The 21,287-nt window shown below is 39.0% G+C and overlaps 1 protein-coding gene and 1 long non-coding RNA gene across 9 annotated transcripts in view; both read left to right on the forward strand.

Moving 5' to 3' along the window:
• The window catches only part of CPQ (carboxypeptidase Q), a 199,817-nt gene that overhangs the window by 73,941 nt on the left and 104,589 nt on the right, over positions 1-21,287 (forward strand). The window lies entirely within an intron of this gene.
• LOC136008844 (uncharacterized) lies at positions 5,701-11,845 on the forward strand. Its single transcript, XR_010610255.1, has 3 exons — positions 5,701-6,966; positions 9,432-9,554; positions 9,645-11,845. It is a non-coding gene; the product is annotated as an uncharacterized LOC136008844 (long non-coding RNA).

The following is a 21,287-nucleotide window of genomic DNA, read 5'->3' on the forward strand; positions in this document are numbered from 1 at the left end:
CTGAAGATGTGTAATACTCAGTACAATGTTGTTTTATGGCCTGGCACCAGTTCTACATATGTTAACAAAATGTCTATCCATTAGCCCTTTGATGTGGCTTCCAGATATCCCTCTGCTCAAACTAAATCATGCATACAATAGAGCTTTGAGTAGAAATGTTTTAAGAGCCTGGTGCCATCACGTTGTGGCTCCATTATCGCATTTTCTCCATGTGGATTGTTTTGCTATTCATTCCAAGATGTTGAAGGGTTTGAAAGTGCAGTCTCTGAGCCCCTCTCCTGTGACTGTAAGCTGATCTTAGAGTTTAAGAGATAATTATGGAGATTGGGTTTTGAGAGTGCAAGCCCATTAGTTCATGATAGTGAACTGATGGGAAAGAAGAAGAAATTATGAAGAAGGAACATTGGCACTGTTAGGAAATGCATTTTCTTTCAAGTTTTTGTATCAATATTTGCTGAAAGAAGTAGTACCCTCTGTGTGTGTGTTTTATTAGTAATGGGACTTTGTACTATTAATTGGGGGTGGGATTTTTATGGTGTGCCTTGCGGGAGTGGAAATATTGCCATCATTTGTTCTTAAGCAGAGGTCGTGATGAAAACAGTGAAATGAATATGAAACTGATATAGAGGAAAAATTTTCTTTGTAACTTGACCATTTTAAAAACTTTTTTTTTTAACTGCCAGAAGGCCTAACAAATTTTAAGACTGAAGTACATGCTAAATTTTATGGTGTAAAGCTTGGCAAATATAAAACTTGAACTGCCAATTTAAAACCCAAGAGCTGACTGAAAGCATTCAATTCTGCTAGGGAGAACTTGGCAATAGTTCGACTTCTGAATCTGAATGATGGATGCACCCTGAATTAGGCATGTTTTTTTGGAAACCTCAGTATCTGGGTGTGCACAAATACATCTTGAAGGTCATTTGTACATAGGTGGTTTTGATGTCAGAAAGGGGCAGCAGTTAAAAAGCATTGCGCTACTTAGAAGGTGTGTCTGAAATGTTGGTGGAACCAGTTAATGTGTGTACGTGGAAGAGAGGTTCAAACCAAATTAGATCTTTAAAAAAATTATTTTCCTGATGAGTTTTTTCTGGAAGGCATCAGTCAGGTTCACCAGTGTGATGTGACCTTGCTGATGTTCAGACAGTTCCAGGATGACTAGACAGTATCTATAAATGGGCATCTGAGAGTGGAGGAGAGTTCCAGGGTGATAGCAGGCTCTGCTGATCTTGGAGGCACCTGAAGTTGCTGTGTGTCTCAGCCTGGGGATGCCAGAGCAGAGCCAAAGTGTGCTTCACTGGATGCAGGCAAGCCAACAGCTCTTTGAAAGGGTCCTCCTCTTGCCAGCTGAGGCACAGTAGCTGTCGCTGCATATGAGCTATTGCAGTATGAAGGAAAAATGTATTAGCTTTGGTTGACATTGATGTCTGGTCAGAGGGAGCACGACCTTCTTAGAGTGCTAACTCAACTGACTGCATGCAACTGTGACCAGTGATATCCTAGGGTATTGCAGCACCAGGGTGACAGTGACAAGGGATGAGGACATCTAGGTGGCCTTTCTCAGTACAGCCAAGTGAAGTTTGAAGGAATTCAGTGCTGCTGTCACCCTGCTATTCATGTTCCATTTGGATTGTCTTGATGCAAGCTCAGTGTGCTTTTTGCCTTCCCCCTAAGCTTGGACACAGGTATTATCATATACATGACAAGCTGCATGCCTATCCCAACCCCTTTTGTTTTTTGAATCCAGACTGGGATCTGCCCAGAGCTACTTGCTAGACCTTTGCTCCGTGCATTACTCTTGAGATCATTTGCTCAAGTTTTAAATCCTCTGCTTCATAAAATGCAGTCAACTAAATTGTGAGACAAGAAATTGAAAAGTGACATCTAGGGTGCTTGTTCTGTTGGGCAGCAGATTTATCTGGGCACACGGTTTCGTAGTGCTTTTGGTGATGTGAGTATAAGCAGATACACTGTAATACTTTTTCTTCCCACCCATTCTTTTGTCTCTACTCCCACACAGCACTTTAAAGAATTCCCGTGGGATTTTATTTCAGTAATAATTTGCAAATACACATAGGGTTTACATAACGGTTATGAAAGCTTTATTTCCTCCAGATTGGAAAAGTTATCCTCTCAAATTGCACCGCACCCTTCTTACATTCTGGTACGCAAGAGTATCTAAACGGTAATCCTAAACTGGGCAGATGTGATAACTGCCTGAGGCATGAAGAAATTGCAGTATTGAGGAGGAGGAAAGAAACGATATCGTACTTCTCATTATGAATAAGTAGATGGCCAGAAATGCTACTGTCAAGCATCAAGGATTAGCTTAAAAACAGCTGTTCACTACAGAAGTAGTCAAATAGCACAGTAGTATGTTTGTATTTGTTGGGTGCATACTTTATGCTTGACCTTGTACAACAGAAGGAGGATGACCAAGATAGTTCTTGTCCTAGTGATGAGTACAGTGCTAAAAAAATTACATGTCTAATCGAACACTGCATGTCTAAGAGTGGGTGGGCTGGGTGTAGAGGGCTGTTTGACACAGATTCAGAGGTTACCACTCAAAGGACTAATACAGAGGAAGATCTAACAATGAGATTTGAAGTGGTGGATGGAACTAACTTTGGTAATGGAGTGAAAATGCTAAAAGCAGTGAAATGGGCAGGTTGGGGCTGAGGTGAAAGGGGGAAAGAGCTTGGTCTGCCCAGTCACACCAAGATTCCGACAGGAGAGGTATTATTCTAAGCAATGTGTGGTTGCAGCAACTGAGAGAGATAGTTACTCAAGGATGTAGCAGAGCATCTAGCAGAGTTCATGTTTTTGGTGGGCAGAGACACATTATTCTTGAGAAACACTGAACCAGCTGTAAAGCTGTGGGTCAACTTGTTAGGGTTTCACACATTGTATTGTTGCTTTGTGAGAACAAGGGTTCGGGAGTGATGGTGAAAACCATAAGCTGACCACAGTTGGCATAGTCTTTAAGAACTAGTCTCAAGAGCTTGGGTTTTTTTTCATAATTCAAAATGTTGATGTAATTTGTTGTTTGAGGTTTTTTTATACCATTGTACGTAGTTTTTTGTAGAGCTTTGTCAGCATGAGAGTCCCCTAGGCTTCTGAGACCTTAAAAGCCTTGCACATTGCCACTATAGCTTTATTGTAAAAGTAGTCACAATAATGCAAAAGTATTTATTATGGTTTGGCAAAGCAAAATACACTGTAGTGCACATCATACAAGTACAATTTTCCAAAATGATTGTTAATAAAATGTTAAAGATCTTGTGAGGCTTGCAGGCATAAATCTTAATTAAATCAAAGAATGAGATTTGTTCATAGAGTTTCTCCAGTATTTATCAGTACTTATATGAACAATATATTATGATGCAATGTGTAAGTTATCTGGAATTTCATTGTACACAAATACAATTGTAATTCATTGTAACAGGTAAATGTAAATTTTTGACAAATTCCTAGTTTACATGTTAACTCTTTTTAATAGTACTTGTCAGAAAAGTAAACTGGTTTATGTGTTTAGGACTGAGATCCCATTTCTTCTTTACTGAAGTTGCAAAGAAAAAAAAGAACATATTTCAGGATGTTTAACAGAAAATGTATTTTGTTCTATAGGTTCCTTAGGTTTGCTGCTTTATACATGCTGAAATGTATGCACAGCCTGCATTTGCTTTTCACACTAGTTTTTATGCTGTCATTTATTCCATAGACCATTTTATAAATTTGAACAAAAATCAACTAAAATGCATCTTCTGGTGTTATATAGTCTGTTGACATCTGATTTTTATCACTGTGTTTGAATTTGCAGCTATCATTGTGAAATATTAGTCTCAAGAACAATGTACAATGGTATAAATTCCTCAGAAAAAAAATACATCCCATTTCATCTAGTCATGCATACATTATCACATACAGGGTGAATGGAATAATAGAATGATGTAAGATGAAATAGTCTGTAAATCATACTGCTTTAGAAATTCTACCAAATCAGTGTGTTTTTTCCTAGAGTGCATATAAGCAAATAGGAGTAAGATTTTCCTTGTATTTTAAATATTTTACCTCATCAGAGAAGGATATTAATGCTGTCTAAGTATTTCTGTATCACTTAAAATTCTGAGCTTTACTTTATAAATGTATGCCTAGTCTAATGATCATTGTGCTTAGTTTCTGCATTCATTGATGTCAACTGGACAACGATTTTTCTCATCCTCTCCATGTCCCATGTTTAATGTGTTGCTTCTGGGAGAAGGTATTTCTTGAAATAATATTCCTCCACTGTAATGGAATTTGTTGGTGTAATATATATATATATGTGTGTATATGATAGTTTTAGGACACCACCTTCAACGGCGTACTGCTCTGCAGAGTAGAGCATATTCTACCATTCCAAATGGGAAATGTCTGTCATCCAGCTTCTTGCCAGGAGAATGATTACTGAGATATAAAACATGATGTTGTCTATTCTCTTCTTTCCCCTTTCAAATAATCAGGAAGCGGACCTGAGGTCGCATTATTCTTTGTGAAGGAAAGGGAAAACAAGATCTTGAACTGTTGCCAAGTATGTTCCTCTCTGTCTTATCTTACAAGCAGATAGTACAGGCTCATGGTCTGTTCTGCTTGTATGATTTTGTTTCTTGGCATTGTAAATCTGAAATCTTGGATTTCCAAGTTCTTCACTTCTGCTTGAAGTCCACTGACCTCAATTTATATGCTAAAGTGCTTCAGGGATCTATTCACTTAGCTGGAATTATTGTTCAGATAAATGATACTTTATTTGACTGTCTCTTAACACGTTCTGCAAGTTGTTCTGCAAGTCTTTCTGGAAGACTGCAGCTGTGCATATAAATAGGTTATAGTTTAAAAGCCTATTTATAGCAAGCCCAATGACAATTTTTTCTCATTCATTAGAGTTTCTAACCTTCAAATAAGCTTGACAAAATAATTGGATTGCACCCTTACCCACTAAGTATGGTGCATTTACTTTTTCATTGATTAATTTGGTAGTTTAATTTAAAATTGCCTAGACAAATTTAAATGCTGAGCTTCATGAAAGAGATACAGCTAAGTATAAAGAAATATAAATAAGATGGCTTTGGTAGGTTGGTTAAATTTCAACGAAATTGGTAATGATAATATTATAGGTGATATGAAAATATATAAACTTTATATTTTTTAATCTGTGGACTTTGCTACGCACACAATTTCCTTCTAGAGCCCTCGCTGCCCCAGCAAAATACCCAGCAAGCCTTTCAGAATGCTTTAGATTATTTGTTGCACTGAGTCTGCAATGGCTAACACAAATTCCTTCCATTTTCATTTATCTGTAACAGGTTTTTCTGTGAATTAAGAAGAACTCAGGGGATGTTCTCAGTCGCACTTCAGTGTGACCTTCTGAATCTGGTGATGGCTGGACCAGAGTGAGGGAATGAAGAATGTGGTTGCAATTCAGAATAATTTTGGCAAATTCATAGGTACCATCAATGTTCATCTGGGTGAAATGTGATCTGCTTTCTTTAGGAAGCAGAAATTGAATGTACACTATGTCCCTGGCATACACAGTTGTCAGGTACTTAGGGACACAAATTGTGGCATAAAAGTAATGAGATGACATCCAGCTTTTCCTTCGAAGAGCTGTCCTGTCCTGTGAGCAGGCATGTTTTAGACAGATCCACAAGTTGGGGAACTGAAGGGTGATGCTTCAAGAACATGTTTGTACAAAGAAAGATGGTAAAAATACAGTTTTAGTGGTTTGAAAGAATCTCTGTCTATAATTGCACTTTCATTTAAATGTGTATCTTAGGAGATAAGGGTTTCTTCTCTCAGGGTAGTGCAAAAATATATTAACATATCTTCAATCAATTCATTTGGCTTCTTTGAGTGCTTTAAAATCTCTGTTGAATCTTTGAAGTAGAGAATTGATCTTTTTTTTGTTTGTTTTTTCTTTTCCCTTGTCTGAAACCACATATTTAATTGTAATGTGGATCATAATTGCTAATACCAATTTTAAACTGGGATGTTGAACCCAGCAGAACAAGTGATCAAGGGATTATCTGCATCATGTTGAGTATATACAGCCTGTTGCTGCATGGATGCAACACTGACCTGGGATGCGAGTGACAGTAGGTAATATGGTGGCTTTCCCATCATGTGACTGAAAGCATCCATCTTCTGTGGTATAGAATAAGACATCTTTGCCCTCTTCTTCCTTGGTAAACCAGCTGCAGTTATAAACTCTGTGAGATGATAATTCACAGAAATGTTTTATCTGAAGCAATTAGCATAATGCTGTGCAACTGCTGTAAAGCTGACCCACTGTCAGTAAGAAACCTTAGTTTATCCAAGGTTCTTTAGACAGTCCTGGGAAGAACTTCCATTTTTCCGGAGCTCTCTTCATTTTCTCTGCAGTGTCTCAGGTTTAATTAAACCTTTGCCTCCAGAAGAAAATAAGATTGTTTTCTGGTACTGGTTTAACAAGCATACATCTTTAACGATTTTGTTCTGCAGGTGAAATTGGAATTGGGTGGATACGTGTATCAGTATATAAAATCAATAGTTTAAAAAGTGATAAATCTAAAATGTTTATCACAATCTTTGAACCTTGGAAAAGGGATCTGAGAGTAACTAGTCTTTTTTTCCCCCGAGTGTTTTATACTTTCTGTTTTAATGCTTTTTGGAAAGAAGAAAAATGAAGGAAGAATGGTAGCATGGATAGCAAAATTTATTCAAACTGTAAGTAAAGGAATCAGATAATTCTGTGTCACTTTTTCAGAGGTGTAATAAACGGCACAAATATATTTAATTGTGATGAATAAAAACACTCTGTAGGTAACCTACCTATCATAAATTTACAAAAATGCAGCAAATGTGAATTCAAGATACCATGATGTGACCTTTTGTTTTAGTCTTCGACCTGGAGGTACAGCCTTCACCCCTGGAACACAACCCACACGACAGGTAATGCGCTGCAGTGCTAAGTTTGCATTGGTGGGGATGCCAAAGTTCTAGCTCCCTTCCCCTCACATCCTATAAACCATCAGCCTTCCCCCAGACACAGTCCGTACCATCTGGCTTAATGCAGTCCCTTTTTGAAGTGGTGTTGGATAGTCTTTTCTTCCCTCCTTCTCCCATTTGTTTGAAATTAAGTGCAGGAAGAATTGTTTAGCTGTGTGCTACAGCCAGATTCCTGCATTGTGGCTTGCAGAGTACCAAATGATGGAAACCTTTTTGATGGTTGACAAAATGAGTCAGCTGGTGGGCAGGCTGCAGTTTTGGGAAGAGGAAAGAAGTGCTCTGCAGCTCTCAAGATTGTGACCTCTGTGGGTCTTTGGTGCAGCCATGAACGGGCTGTCATTTTGTGGGCCAGGAGCATATTTTTTCACAAACAGCTGCACTGAAATACCCATTCTGTTTCTTGCTGTCAGCCTGATTTGGTTTTGTGATGTTTTAACTGTATGCCTGCTCTACCATTCCCCAGCTGAGAGCCTGCACGCATGGTGAATTCACCTTTCCTAGGGTTGTTGGTTTGGGCTGGGGAGTTCTGACTCTGTAAGGGAAAGTCCTAGGGAAAACTGAATGTAGTCGGAGATCGGTGTTTGTCACCGATTGCTTCTAAAGAGATTTTTCTTGTTCAATTGACCATTTGATGTAATTCATGCAGTGCTTGCCATATGAGGCAGGTTTATTTCAATTATAGATTTGAAGTAACTGCTTTTGAGTTCAGGGTGACCTACAGCAGGTTGCCTCTTTTACTCAGTATTGTTACCTCATTTTTGATTTACTTGTTGAAAGGAAATGGGAGAGAGAAGTATTCAGAGAGTAGTTTCTCCTTCAGGTATTTATGCATTAAAGCAACTCCGAAGAAACTGAATGTGCAAACTGCTGTTCTGTCTCAAACTTCTCATTCCCATGCGAAGCCACAGAGGGACTACTCAAAGGCTACTATAAGCATATCTGACAGAATTTAACCTTCTAGAATTGGCATAGTTGGTGTCTAGTCTAGAATATCAACATGTTGTAATGTTAATGGTTAAAAGAGAAACAACATTTATGGCTTCCTGAGTTCTCTGATAAAATGCTTTGAGTACTTCCTGAAGTGGTCCCCGTAAGTGATGAAATTCCTGTCTTTCAGTTCTCTCCTCTTGCTTTTCAACAACCTCAGAGAATTGTGGGGTGAACTGTTAAGACAACATGGACTCAAGCACTAATAACGTGGATGTCTGCATATTCTTTCTTCCTTACCACATATTTCTATAGCAATGCGACAAGATTATATTGATCTTGTGCTTAGATGAGATCATGAATGAAGAACAGTCAGGTGAAGGTTAACTTGACAGAGGAGAGTTCTGGTGGGAGAAAATGGTGTTGTGAAGAACCCGCGAACCTAGTACTTCTCTCTCTAATGAAGACGTACTTAGGGGCTTCCACTGACCTGCTGTTCCAGAGAAAGGCAGCTTCCTTTGACTAACTTTCTGTGCCATAGACTTACAGCACCGTGTGCATCTGTAAGCACCGTTTCTCCAGAAAAAAACCAACCCAAACCAAACAAGCTTTTTAGAAGACATTCCAATGTGTGTTTTAATCCCCTTGTAATAGGTTAAGAGACAAACATTATATGACGGATACTCATCCTGCAGAATGATACACTGCCAGTGGGGTTTTAACATGTACTTGTTATAAGAATTAATAGATATTCTATGGTTGTTTCTGTAGCCAGGGCTACTCTGATACTACAGCTATGAATAACAAATTTTTTATCTATCTAGGTTTGATTAAAAAAAAAAAAAAGACAGCTGAGGATGGATCTGGTGTTAGGTTTTAGTCCCTTCATGTTTTAAATGTCAGGGAAAGATCAGACTTTGGGAGTAGCAGGTTCTACCTGATTAAGGGGCACTAGCTCTGTGAATCCTTGAACATTTAGGCCTTCCCCTCAGTAGATGGGCTAGTAGGTGAACTCAGGTTAAGAAGAATGAAAATGGTATCTAGTTGAAGTTTTCTGTTTGTATCTGGGCTGCAGAAGCATTTGAGGAGACATTGTTTTCTTCCTACCACTAACATCTGGACTGATCAAAGACTTGGAAATAAAAATCACTGGGGAGGAGTCTGACATTTGTATTTCCCCATGCAGAGAAACGTATGTCCATGGTGACATAAACCCCAGAAGAGCCCTGTCAGTGAGGGTTCATACATGGTTTACCCATTAAGTAAAAGAAACCTCAGTCTTCAATCCAGGCATACAAGCTCTGCTCTCAAATGAAGTCATTCCTTTGCCTGGGGATCCTCTTGGATTTCATAGTCCTTGTGGGTGCCTAAATATTCATGATGCTAGTAAACACTGGTTTAAGCTTAGTTTGCCAAAAGATGCAGTAGGCCAGCTCCATGACTCATGATGAGCTGTATCTTTTCTTTATTTCTTTTGCTAGAAATTAAGCAGCTTTTCAAAGACTCAGGGAATACCGAACAGCAGCAGCCTGAGTGCTGAGCTCCCATCCCAGGGTTCTGCCGACTGCAGTAGCTTTCTGATGAATCCAGAATCAAGATCTGATGTTAGTACCTTAATTTCAATGCTCTACATGAATCCACTGTCCCTTTTTAGATGTACTTTTCAAAATCTTTACAGTTTGCTTGTCTGCCAGTGGACAGGTAGGAGACAACTGCCAGAGGAAATGAATACAGCTGAAGAAGCGGATTCTCCCAAAGGAAAGAAAAAAAAGACTTCATATCCAGCAATTAGGATTTTGAATTTCCCTTCTGCTTGCGTCTTCCTTGTCTCAACCAAGCATGTCTCTGAGTGAATAAGGTTACTTTTTTCACTTACAGTCTCAAGGAGGAGTGCTGGGAGGAAGAGATTTCTATTTTTCATATTATGGGAATGTGTTGGTACAAAGATGAGGGGGATCTTAAGTACCAAGGAAAAGTTAGTCTAAATTTATTTTTAATAAATAAATAATAATAAAAAAGCTGTATATGCTGAATGCTGGTTTTGATTGCTGAAAGTTTTGTGTTACACAGCCTGGCTTGCATACTTTTGAGAAAAAATCTTTGGCTGGAAATGCATGTTTTGTACTGAAATAGGAATCTTTGTTCACTTAAACCTGCTCGTTCCAAGAGGAGTTGGAAAACTTTGGGGGAAGTTTTTGCTGTGTAAGGTGCTTTGTTTCTGGGTGTGACAGTGCAGAAATAATGTATATCTGACATACTTGGGTATGGAGTTACATTGTTCTTGGCAATCTAATCAGGAAGATATTCAGTGTATGTTGTCAGAGCTGGGAATGGACCAGAGCATGTATTTAGAAAACAGTAACTTCAGAGCAACTCATTTTTCCTTGACATTCTAATCCATCTGAGTTTCTTAGTAGAGATTTTAATCTAAATTATGTCTAATAACCAAAATTATATCTGCAAACTCCATTTTTGATTAAGGTTTATACAACTATTTATTCCAGAGGCTGTGTGGAGAAAAAGATGCAGTAACTACATCAAAGAGATTCACTTGCTGTTTGTTGCAGCCTGTGTTTTTTCCCTTAGCTCTTCCACTGGTAACCCGTGCAGTTTATTTTCTGCATTATTTTAGATTAACTGAACATGGTCTCAGTATTCAACTATATATAGAGACGTCTTTTGAAAGTAGTGACACTGCTTTTTGCCGTGTCTTCTAAGAATGAAAAATACTACAACTGAAGGTAGATTTGGTACTTTTGATTTACTGTCTTGTTCAGAGGTATATATGAAAGAGGCTTCCAGTGATACTACACTCAGGAACTGCAACTCCTCTAAAGATAAAAGAAATTGTTATAATCCTTTCACTAGCTAATTTCTGCATGCTGTAAATGGATTGTTGTGTATCCAGGGAAAATTGCTCAAGGGAAAAAGAGTTTGTGACTTTTATTTAGTGCAGTTTGTGCAGCAGTTACTAGGCTGGACAGAGTGATTAATAAATTACTGGTTTAGTAACTTGGTGCGAATCACTTTAGCTGTAACTGAACTACTAAAAAAATCATGAAAAACCAAGAAAAGGTTTTAACAGCAAAATTAAATATTTTGAACTGTGCTTTCTCTACTTGACAAGCTAATGTATACTCTTTTATGGAATAAGACATTTTACTGTGGCTTAGGAGGGGGAGACTTGGGATATCAAATAAAATTTGAACATTGTGGAGCACTAGATCTATTAAGATGCCACAAGTGATGGTGTGGAGAAATGCATCCCTTCTTTTTATTCACACACTTTTAGTACTGGAACTGCCTTAGTATGCTCTTGCCTACCCTGCCATGCTATGACAGCAAGTCTGCTCATAACATTGAACCTGTACTCTGTGAAACTGAGCAGCAGGGGGAACAAGGCCAAGTAGAGATGCATCAAGACCCAGATGCAGCAGTATAGTTATACCCAGTCTGCTCCAATTTTAGTTCATGGAAGCCCACAGCACTGGCAGTGTCTTCATGAAGCAGGGAGAACTGAAGTAAATGCTGAGGAAGCAGCACTTCCGTTACTCCATGACAGACAGCCTTATACGTGGACCATCAGACTGGGTTTAAAGAGTCTTTTGATCCTTATTTATATTTCCTCCCAGAAAAAAAAAAAAGTGTATTCTCTGTGTATTCTAAATAAACTGTGTTCTCTGACAGGGATATAGGTCAAGTGTTTCAAGATTCCTATGAAGTGCCTAATATAGAATGGTCCTTCTGCCTGCATTTTTCCAGGCAAAACAACCAGAGGTGTTCTAGGTTTTAATTTCCTGATTTGGTTTGTGTCCTTTGTGCTGATCACGTGTCCTCTAAGCTTTTAGCAATCTCAGCTATGTTCTTTTGTATGTACAGAATACTGAACATTTGTCCATGCTTCTTGTTTAAGGGGTTTCTGAGCACGTTTTTGTCAGTAAAAAATGGACTTAATCATGAGCTGTGCTTTTTGTGATACTTTGAGCGAGCAAACAGGGCTCATACAGTTTACTTCTGTGTTCAGCAGCTCCGGCAGAGAAACCAAACAGCCGTATCTGTTTAGACTGCCTCCATTCTGCCTGAGTCTTTGTAGCCCTGCCAAAGTTCTCCACATCACTGAGCCTCCCCCTGAAAACCAGAGACCACTTCACTTTGTTCACAGGGCTGAAAAGCTGCTCGCAGTGTGGGATATGGGGAGAGAAATTCTTTCAAGAATGAATTACACTCAACCAGTTAGAGTCGTCAGAAGAGTAAATCAAAGGGATTATTTGTTTTGACTGGTGCTTGATTTGTTTTTGCCAATGTTACGCTCAGTCAGAAAATTAAAAAAAGCCCCTTAATTAAGTGTGATATTTTTATAAGCAAAAACCAGGCAGAAGAATCTGGCTTAGCTTTCACTGTGTCATCCATGCAGGAGCTTTATCATCTGAACCATACTGGCTTCTTTCTATGATGTCTTACAATGGACAACAATCATGCTTTAAAAATTGGGTGAGAGGATTGCAGTTTGTATAATACAGGGCTTAAGCAGGGGGAAAAGATTGTACCTATATCTAAAAATCTGATCATGGGAACTCCTCTGTTTCTATAAATTGTTTATAAAGAATTAAAAACAAAGTGACAGAAATGCAGATGCCATGATATGAAGTGGGCAAAGCAGAATGATTTTAGGAGGCGGCAAGCCCTTTCTTTTGTTGTTCAGTTTTCTGTGCATTTGAAGGGAACTGTAATGGAATAAAGCTTTAGACTGCAGAATTATTAGCAAATATCCTTACAAATAAACACTTAGGAAATTCTTATTCCAAAATTATTTCCAGTAGCTTGTGCTTGTAAAACTATTTAGGAGACTTAAGGAAAAAGGAGAGAATAGAAATGAACTGTTGCTTTCAACGTTGTTAAAAGTATGTTGGAACTAGATGATCTTGAGGTCCTTTCCAACCCTAACTATTCTATGATTCTATGTTAGAAACTGTGCTGAAGTAGTCTGTTATTAACTCAGAATTCTTATTGCTGAGCTACAAAAGTCATTAATTCTTCGATTAGGATCTCGGTAAAGTTTCAATCAAACTATTTAAATAGGCTATATAATTGCAAGTCAAATTTATGAGGAACTGACACTATGTGACCTTGGGTAAAGAGATTTCTGGAGAGAAAACAGGTAATGTCTTTAACATTAATACTGTATCAGTTGCACATGCAGCGAACTTGTAAGGAAACATATCTGATCAATATTAATTAATAGCATTTTGACACTATTTAGTTAAATTGTAGTGTTTTACCTGGAAGATATTACTGCCACAAATCCTGTAGGGTTCACGATAGGTTTAAATGCTTAACATATTTTCATTAGATGGGATAAAATGTTCTTGAGAATCCATTTTAAAGTTTGATATTTACTCAACAGCAGGGCTGAAGAAGGGGATAGAAAAATTGGCAACTTTAAAAATGTGATGGATGCCACCTCTAAATCTAGACTTAAGATGTAACTGTATCTATGTGAAATTTGCATATTCATTCATTCCAGATTGTGTCTTTTGGAAATACACTTGACAATGAGTATTTTTTACCTCATGCAAATTTCCATTGAAACAGAAAATGAACAGTACTAGTAGATAATGTTTAGAGCTGTGTTATTTGCCTATTCATTATGATAAATGTTTATAGTGTTAATTACAGTAGATAATAATAAAAAGCTTTGTACTCTTTGCTACTTCAAAATCAAATGTGGGGACCAAAATTGCTTTGCATTTGCTGGGTCAGGCACTTAAGGCTTTTTTTAAGAGAAAGTATTTTTTCTGAAAGTGGTCCTGTTGGATTACTTTCAGTCTTATTGAAGGGGTTAGTGGTATTTTAACCTGTACCATGTAAATGTTCTACCACGCTGAATGTTGGTGGTGGCAAAACCTGCAACCTCAATTGTTCTGTTGTCCCGTGTGCTACACCAGCTGCGACTGTGCCACAGCACTGCCTGCCGGCTTTCGTCATCCTTGCTGGTTTTTAGGTTCAGGTCACTGAGAATCTTGCACTAAGGACTGGTAGCCTGAAGCTGAGTAGATGTTCTACAGGAATGAATGAAATGGAGTTATTGCTTTGGCTTTAGTTCATTTGCTGAAAAGGTATAATCTGTGCTGGTAGAGGGGTGGAGTTTTGCAGGCACTGAAAACTCTGGGGTGAGGTGTCCAGCTCTGGCAACCCAGATAGTTATCCACATGCAGTTACTGCCTGTGGGAATATTTGGTACCTGCTAAATTTATAGTCCAATAATAGGAAAAGGAGATTGAATGGTGTTCTTAGCTAGAACAAATAGTATGATTACCCTCCTAATTCTGTGATGTTCAGATAGCTGTAGTTGTGTCCATAGTATCCCAGGTTTTCAGGGCACTCAAACAGAATAACAGGGTAGTTGCGCTCCCAGAGATTTTACAGCTGAAACGTAGAGATTAAAGAAGGGTTAAATGGATGACACATAGGGAGCAATTAAAATACTGCTTTGTAACAAGTTTGGAAATAGAGATTTTGAAATAAAAGTACCAGAAGTTTAGAGCAAGTACAGAAAACTGTTTGAAAAAAGTGGGGGAAGCTGAGGGATTAAACACACTAAGAGGATTTTGGGGCATGGGGAGTGACATGGTTGGGCAGTAGAAAGATAAATCCTTTTACTCTGACATGTTTAACTGAAGAATTAGGAATGTCAGAGAAAAGGAAAATACAAAGGGGAGGTAACGAAAAAGGGTGTTGAGAGGTGTGAATCACGGTATGTGCTCTACAAATTAAAACAGGAATGACTTCAGAGGATAGTGAGAGAGAAGAGACACAAGTTTTTAAAATCCTGACAGGGAATGACAAATAAGAAATGGCAAGTAATAGATTTGAATCTCTTTAACTATTCAGCTCTTCTGAAACCGAAGTCAGTTCTTTGCCTGTATTTCTTGCAGGCTCATGTAGGTCCTAGAGGTGTCTGCCAGTTGGCCTTCTTGTGCTCTCACAGACTCTCCTCTTCAGATACGTTGTTCTTGATGGCTGCATTTATCTTTAAATTTTCTGTATATAGTATCTTTATATCCCTTTCTATGACTAATATTCTCAAGAACATGTAATTCCTTTCAATGTTGGGGTTTTTTTCCCAGATTAATATACGGATTTTCTGGAATAAAATTTCCTAGAGCTGCCACACCACCACATAATGCAGTGGCAAGGAATTGTTGAAATTTAGGTCTCTTAGGTGGGACTTTATATGGAAGTCCGTATATAGCTTTCAGTTTTCAGTCCTGCAAAGGAATAGTATTGAATTCAGTGGAATGAACACGAAGTGTAGGCACAGAATGGGGAATGACAGGGGAGAATGATTGTAGAATAATTCTGTATTTCTGAAGTGAGTGGGTTGGTGGGGGAGGAGGACAAAATGTCTGCACATAGTGTGAATAATTGCTTGAGATAAACTAAGTAGGGAATATTTAGATGGAGTATCTTGAAAAGCTTCATGGGAGAGACATCTAGCTGCCTACAGAATGCCTGATCACTTAGTCCCCTGAGTTACCTTGGTCTGTGTTTGAAATGATTCAAATGCTGCAAAATACTGACAAGGAGGAAAGTTGGATGTCATATTTCATTGACTCTCTCCCCTGAGTTTTTAGTCTATTTTTGTTAGATCCACTATCTCATTAAACAAGCTTCTACTTAAAAAGGCAAAACAAATTCCAGTATATGAATATTGGCAGCACAGGCTGTGCCATTCATCAAGACCTAGACAGGCTAGAGAGCTGGGCAGAGAGGAACCTAATGAAATTCAGCCAAGTGTAGGGTCCTATACCTAGGAAGAAATAACCTCACACACCAGTTAGGGGTTGATCTGCTGGAAAGCAGATATGCAGAAAAGGACCTGGGAGTCCTGGTGGACAACAAGTTGTCCATGAGCCAGCAATGTGCCCTTGTGGCCAAGAAGACCAGTGGTATCCTGGGTACATCAGGAAGAGTGTGGCCAGCAGGTTGAGGGAGGTTACCTTTCCTTTCCATGCTGCCCTGGTGGGACCGCATCTGGAGTATTGTGTTCAGTTCTGGGCTCCCCAGTTCAAGAAAGAGAACTATGGAGAGGGTCCATTGGAAGGCAAGGAAGATGATTAGGGGACTGGAGCATTGCTCCCATGAGGAAAGGCAGAGAGAGCTGGACCTGTTTAGCCTGGGGAAGAGAAGACTTGAGAGGGGATCTTATCATTGCATACCAAAATCTTAAGGGCAGGTGTCAAGAGGATAGGGCCAAACCTTTTCAGTGAACATGACAGAAGCATGTCAGATCTAGTGAGGGAGGTTTTCACTTACTTACTGTGGGTTTGTTTCTGTGACCTGGGAAGCTGGGGAGAAAAGCACAAAGGAGAAAGAAAGTAGTTTCTAAAATATCTGCATGTGCAGCCTGCAAGAGAGTGATGATTTTCAGTTGATAATGGCCCATTCAAGTAGTAGATAGTGAACAAGCCAAAGGTAGCAGTGACAGAAATTACACAGCTTCTGGCGGAAAACTCCATTGCAGTTGTCTTTTCAAGGCACTGCTGGAACTGACTGAACTTCTGCTGGCCTTGCACTCAGAGCCTTGTGCATCTTTGGTGTTTCTTTGGTATTCATAATGTATAGTAGTATGTTTTCCTCTTGCTCATCCAATCCTTTGATCTCTTCTGTTTTGATGGAAATTGAACCTAGCCTGGATTCTTTTCAGCAGCTCTCTGGAGATTATGTCTTCCACCTTCTGAAATCATCTTATCTTCTTCCAATGTTCATTTTGGTGACCAGTGTTTAAGGCTCCTTCAGGTGTTCCGTGGTGTTGTAAAATCCGACTCTCAAGGCAAAGTGTTCTGCATTTCAGGGTAATGTTAACAGTGACTTGTCCAAACTGGATGCACTTTGCTGAGTTATGTGAAAGCTATAATGCAATTCTTTTAAAGGCAGTTTGTAGCTGTATTTACATCTACATGTCTCGTGGAAAAGAGAGATGAATTGACTGTCTGCTGTCTAAGAAGTGTTACATCATGAGGATACTGGAAATTTGAGGGCATTTGCTGGACATGATTCCTAATTGCTGGCTATTTACATGGAAAGTTAATGCATGAAGCATGCTGTATAAACAAAAAGAAATAATAAATACTGTAACCATTGCTTGGCTTACATGGATGCAGCCAGACTAATCAAAACTATATTTAATGTGTGTTAACTGTAAGTGTTTAGACAAGATCCAACAAATTGTTTCTTGGCTGCTGCAGAGAAGGCTTATATCCAGCTTCAAAGTCTTTTATACAGGGTCAGAGTTTCCTTATGGCTTCCATAAAAGCCATGAGAAAAAAGCTGTGTCCTTCTCTGCTTTCCCTCTCTGTTGATATGAATGTTATTACTTGCACTGATGTCCTGAATGTATTATTCACTAGTTGTCTTATGCATCCTCTTTCATAAAAATGAAGGGGCTCCCACCCTCACCCACTCTAGTCCTGAGGAAAATGTTTTAGGTTCTTGTAGATGTTTTACTCAAATGTTTATTTTGTAATCTGTTAGCACTGTCCCCTTTGTGCTTTTGCTTATTTTTCTGTATCTGTCACAATTTACCTATTCTTACTTTGATGTAGATGTTATTCAGGGTGCCATCTATTGCACAATTTAGGTATGTGGCTAGTGCTCAGTTGCTCTGAATGCTGTATGAGACGCATCCTTCCAGCAAGCACTGGGAGAGGAGAAACTTCAAACCAAACTAACAGGCATACACAATGTCTTAATGGTTAACTTGTTCCAACTAATCAACTCAACTAGTACTTTCACATATAAAGGGTGCAGGTTGCACTGCCAAAGCCCTTTACACTGAAAACTGCTTTGATTTCTTTTTCAGTAAATATATACAAGCAATTAAAAAAATACTGCAACTTAATTAGTAATATATGACCCTTGCAGAAAAAAGACATCAGACCATGTTCCTTGTTTACTAACCTGCTGCCCACAGAATATTGCTTGGAGACATTCTCTGTAGACACTCATGCTTCTTTGGCAAAACTTGCAGTCTGTCATAATAAGCATCTTCATTTTGAGAGAAATGAGCATATTGTCTGCCTATATTGTCTCCAGCTTTCTTGGGAATCAGTCAAACCCCATACTGCACCAAATCCAATCATTGTCCCCTGCAGACATAAAGCACACATCTTTTGCGTTGCTTAAAATCAGTGTAACATATGCAAACAGTGCTTTTTAATCAACAAGTGATTTCCTACTGTGATAGGGAGAGGGAGAGTACGTACAGGGGTGCTGGACACGTCACTAAACACCATGGAAGTTTTTCAGATGTGGTGGTGACTTCTGGGAAACTCTGTCCTTGGTTGCAGGTTCAGTTAGTGAAAAGAACAAAAAGAAGCACACACACACACACCCCACACACGCCCCCCCCAGACTCTGCAGTCCAGACCCTGCAGATCATGTGGGAAGGAGAACTGGGAGTAACATATTTTTAGCTCACATTAATTTCTTCGGATGTCTCTGACATCATGTGTTGTCTGGATTAAAAACATTTGTGTTCAAAATTTGTGTTCAAAAGGTCTTTTGCCTCCTGTATCTAAACAAAATGCAGGTATATGTTCACAGGAATTTTGACCACCGATCATATGATCACTATTAAATATGCCTAATATGACAGTAATATACTTAGTAATTTCCCTTCTATTGAGAGCCTTGGAAAAGCATTTTCCTTGCTGTGGCTGATTGGCATAAAGAAAACGCTTTAAAAAATGTATGATGGTAGTCTGGAGTCAAGAACTCTGATTTCATATCTAGTAAATTGTGGCTTATGGAAAATTATGGGCTTACGAGAAAGGTCCTGGATTTAGCAGGAAGGCAAACACTTGGCAAAAGCAAATGCAGAAACATTGAGGGTAGATTCTTTGTTTTACTTTAACACATTGTTATAACTGGCCTTGATAATCTCACCATCAGTATTTCCCCTTGAATATAAAAAAATGTACTTCTCTGGTTTTGGTATAATTCTGAGTTCTGCAATGTTACTTCAGAAAAGGAATTTGCTACAAATGTCATGCTAAATGAACTTTAATCTTGTAACACTCTATTGTATTTTGTATATGCATGCACTTTCTCATATTGAAAAACATGTGCATCTCATTTTATATATAAACTGTTGCTGATTTAAGTCTTTGATGATCTGAGATTAGATTCTGAAAACTAAAAATTTAATAACTTGTGGGACATTTAAGGGTGCTTGAACTGTTACATATTCTGGCCAGAATGCATGCATAAGTTATATCTGAAGATGTATGGCCCATTATGAAGTTCTGAGGATGGATGGTGCTTTATGAAGTGTTTTCTTGTTTTCTTCTCTGCGTACCCCTCTGCAGTGGTCAGGCTGTCAATAAATAGGCTCTTGGGGCTGAATTAATTGAGAGGGGATTGGAGTTGAATATTGGAGAGGCAGAAGGAAAGACTGAAATTGGATGATAAGAGTAGCTTTCCAGGAATGTGATGAAGTCTATGCATGTCTCATTTTCACTGTCTGGTTGCTGAATGAAGGTTGCCCTCTCCCCTCCATCCTATGAGTATCCTTTTTCCTATCTTTTAGATAAATTTGCTCTGATCCGGCCTGATCTGGGCAGTGGGAGAGGAGAGGAATATCTTGAGGAGAGAAATGCTCTCTCTTTTGGTTTGCCTGGTAGCCACTGTGACCCACTCGAGGTAGCTGACCCCTCGCGCCTGTGAGGGGAACCCTGTCAGTTGTGCTGGGATCCAGATCCCACCCAGAACTTTAAAAAGTGAGAGTGGGGAGGATGGGAGGAAGATTTAAATTACAACCTGATACTTAACGCTTTTCTTGCTTGTGAAACCCAGTGTGGATATATGGGTACAACTGCTGATCAAGATAGCCTGGAGAGCGAGCAAAGGAAGGTCTCCGGGCGCTACAGTGAAGGTATTGTGTGGGGATGCCAAGACAACCCTGTGATGGCAAATCATTGACATCTCTAGCACAACTGGTTTTATTACATAAGACACCTGTTTAATGCCCATCCTTTGCCAGTGCAGTTCCTGCTCAATGTACCTTGAGCTTTTTTTGTGCTTTGTCGTTCTTTCCAGAGGAAACTCAGGTGTCTCATAAACCACTTTAAATCTTTTCTGCAGTACATTTACAGCCTGGTTTTCAGCCCTGGTTTTGTTTCTCAGTGTTTCCTTGGGGTAATTTGGAGAGATTGTGTCCTTAGTACAAGAATCTGCTGTAGCTTGAGAGGCAGAGATAACTGTTGAGGCCAGAGAGCACTTTGTAAGTGTTTTTGTGTCTTTTCTGAACTTCTGGTACTCAATTGTACTTTGCTGGTGACATGCTTAGAACACAGGACATGTTACAACAGCACCAGCTAATATCTGTTCCCAGGCAGCAGTTCAAATAAATTTCTTCCTCTCAAACCTAAGCTGATTTGATGATACTGGCAACAAGTCATCGGCAGTTCTGGTGACATACTTGAATTGGAGTCAACCCTCCTTCTTTACCATTTCTACTAACTTATTTCCTCATGTCTTTTTTAGGAAATAAAACATTAGCTAGCATTTTCTTGAAAGGCGTGTTTACTGGCAAATGTAGAATAACTCCGAATCAGTTGTGGAATGGAAACTAATTGTAAGGTTGCTTATTAGATTGCAAAGTTTGTAGGCTAAGTCCTAGAAATATTTTAGTTCTGTGTCTTTCTGCTTTATGTGTGCCTCAGTTACAATTATGATGGTGTAATTATGGTAGCAGTGTTAGTGTTAAGCATTCTGCAGCTGAGAAGAGTAAATGTTAATTATTAATGAGATCTGCAACTGCACTCTGGGTTACGTGAGTGTAGGTGGTTTCAGAAATGAGCATGCAGCTTACTTGTTTTAGGCCCATATGCATTGCAGAGGACCTGTTCTTTGGAGCACCTTTTTCCAAGAGTGTGTCTGACAGCTGCTGTTCAAGTAAGTTACCCTACCAAGCTGAGGGATTTCTATATGGCAGGACTAGCATTTGCCTTTTCTTTCGCTTAGTAATAGACCAATTTGCATTTTGTTTCATTTGTAACATGAAAAATCCAGGTGAACACTTTTGCTTACAGCTGGTCAGGAAGACCAGTCAAATAAATGTTCATTCCGGGCTTGTCCTGGCCTTATTTAGCAATCAGCATTTTTCAAAGCCGTAATTAAAATGCCTTCTAATGTTACTACCTTTCAACCAACCAGTGGCTCACATTCCTTTTTGGTCTGTCCCTTTCTTATGTGGATAAAAAGGGAACTGTATGCATAAAGGCTGCAGTCTCTTGAGAAGAATGTAATGGACATAAGAATGCTGGCCAACCTTT

Source organism: Lathamus discolor, chromosome 2 (assembly GCF_037157495.1).
Source record: "Lathamus discolor isolate bLatDis1 chromosome 2, bLatDis1.hap1, whole genome shotgun sequence".
NCBI classification, from domain to species: Eukaryota; Metazoa; Chordata; class Aves; order Psittaciformes; family Psittacidae; genus Lathamus; species Lathamus discolor.